Raw genomic sequence first — 2,918 nt, forward strand, 5'->3', positions numbered from 1 at the left:
GTGGACAGACTTAATACATTGTTAAATGAAAGTATAGAAGAATTAAGAGCAGATAGAGTAAGGCTTGAGAGAAAGATGAAAGAATACACAGACTCTAAATTTAAAGAAGTGCAGGAATTAGTGCATCAAAACATACAAAAAGTCCAACAGGAAGTACAGGAATTTGTGCAACAAGACATTCAGAAAGTACATCATGAATTACAGGAAACTGTGTATCAAGGCATTCAGAAAGTTCATCAAGAAGTAAAGGAAACTGTGCATCAAGAAATACAGAAGGCTAACTGTCAACAAGCAAAGAATATGGAATCTATCATGGAAAAACTTGAAATTTTGAAAAAGAGAGATAAGGAGAGACACGAAAATTATGAACAGCTATCTAGGAATATAGAACTAATTCTAGAGAAATTTGAAGCCTTCAGAAGAGAAGTCTTAGCTAGCCAGAACAATAAACAGTGGCCCCCACCAAAATGATGCAAAACCCTACAATGAATAACAAAATTTTCCATTTATTGACATGGAATGTTAATGGACTAAGAGGTAGGGTAACTGATATACATGCATATATTCTTCAACAGAGCCCTGACTTCATAGCTGTACAGGAAACTGGACCAGAGGTGTATGAACTCAGAGGATATTATCAACATATTCTTAGTTGTGATGATGGAAGCAGTAGAGGTATGGTTACTTATGTTAAGTCTGGACTTCCAGTTACCTTGGTGGAGAAAGGAGTCAATGGGGGAATAGAATATATCACTGTGTGTCTACATTTATCAAATAACTATATATATATCACTAATATGTATGTTCATTCTGGTGCCCTGTACATTGATAATTTACCTCCGCACATATTAGAAGAAAGTACAATTCTCTTGGGTGATCTTAAGATGAATCAAGTACTTACACCTGTTTTCATATACTTGATATTTAATATCTGAACAAATTTGCATGTTTCAAAAAAATCATATATTTTATAAATAAAACTTGCTATTATTATTATTTATTTTTTTTTTTTAATCACTAATCTCAATACAATGTACACATGACGCCCATCAATGTGGAATTTATGAGAGTGATTTCAAAGCAATGAACAAAAAAAAATGTAATAACCACTGGAAGGTGCCAAAATAATTTTCAACACCCCCTGAACAAACAAAAATAATTTCAAAGAAATTATTTTCGACACAAAATGTGGAACTTACATCTACGAGTATGCAAAAGATAAGAATATGTGAGCCTGCAGTTGTGGAACAGCATGTGTTGGGGGGAGGGGTGTGTCACCTTTACATAGGGATGCCAAGCGTCCTTTATTTCAAAGGACAGTCCTTTATTCAGCTCTATTTGTCCTTGTCCTTTATTGAGATTTGAAATGACACTATTTGTCCTTTATTTTGAAATCGTTTTGACTGAGTTCAATTTCCTGCTCTCAAGATGTGATGATTGCAAAAGTGTTTACTTCTTGTAGGACTGCACACTCTGTCAACTCACCATTCTGCACAATACCAGATGCACAGAACGGCAGACCACAGACCAGGGTGTAAAATTAGCCTCATTTTATTTTTAACTCGATTTTCCATTAAAAAAAAGGCACTCATTTTGGGAAAACCAGATAATCATAAACTATGTTATTAAATATGAGAGCCACTACCAAGAAAAAAGAAAAGAAAAACAATAGAGAAAGAAAGGAGGTGCCGTTGGACGTTTTGGAAAGGCAATACATACATACATATACCAAGGCTTTTTCCCCCTTCCAAGGGAGGTAGCCAAAAAGGGAAAGGCATAAAAACACTCCCACCCATTTCATCCCTAAATACACTCCACACCCCTCCCACCCTTCCTCTCATCTGAGCACCTCCTGGATGACGGGTCATCCCTGCACCCTGCCCACCGCCCTGGGTCAGAAACAGTGTCGCAAGACACAGTACATCCACAGCAAGGCCGCTTCATTTAATCGGCGACCCCCCCTCTCCGTCCCCCTTTGCATATAAGGCGAGGACGGGGAGAAATCCCTTCGGGCTGTGTCAAAATTTACTCACACATACTACCCCACCCCCCACCCCCCCGCCCATTCCTCCTCATGCAGTCACAACATCATCCATATACAACCATTCTCCACTCACCTCTGTCTTCCGTCCTCTCCCTTCCTTCCTCAACAGACATTCCCCTCTTCCCCAAAGCCCCCTTCACCCCATCCATGCACCTCATCCTAGGACGTCCCCTCATGTTCACTCCCTCCACATCTGCCTTCCATACCTCTTTTACTAGTCTTTCTTCACTCATTCTTTCCATGTGTCCAAACCATCCTAATATTCTTTCATCAACCCTATCTCCCAAATCCTTTTTCACCCCTGTTCTCCTCCTCACCTCCTCATTTCTCACTCTATCCAGCCTAGTAACCCCCACCATACTTCTCAGACACCTCATCTCAAACACATTCAAACTCCTTCTCTCTTCTTCTCTTATGTTCCACGTTTCTGCCCCATACAGTGCTGTTGGCACAATCACTCCTTCATACAGTCTCCTCTTTGTATCCATTCCCAAATGTCTATTCCTCATTACACTCTTTAAACCACCAAGGCATTTACTCGCTTCTCTCAATCTACATTCTACCTCCACCTTCACTCCACCTTTTCCTGCTACACTTGCACCCAAGTATCTAAAACTATCCACTTCCTCCAGTCGCTCTCCCTTAATGCTCACTTCCAGTCTACTGCCACTTTCACCCCTTGTACATCTCATCACCTTACTTTTACCCACATTTATCTTTAGCTTTCTTCTATCACATACTCTCCCAAACTCTGCCACCAGCTTCCTCAATCCCTCCTCTGACCCTGCCACAAGCGCAGTGTCGTCCGCAAACAACAGCTGGCTCACCTCCCACTTTTCTCCATTTTCTTTAACCATCTCCAATCCCTGACTCA

This window comes from Oratosquilla oratoria, chromosome 22 (assembly GCF_046742065.1).
Source record: "Oratosquilla oratoria isolate Oo_2021 chromosome 22, ASM4674206v1, whole genome shotgun sequence".
NCBI lineage: Eukaryota > Metazoa > Arthropoda > Malacostraca > Stomatopoda > Squillidae > Oratosquilla > Oratosquilla oratoria.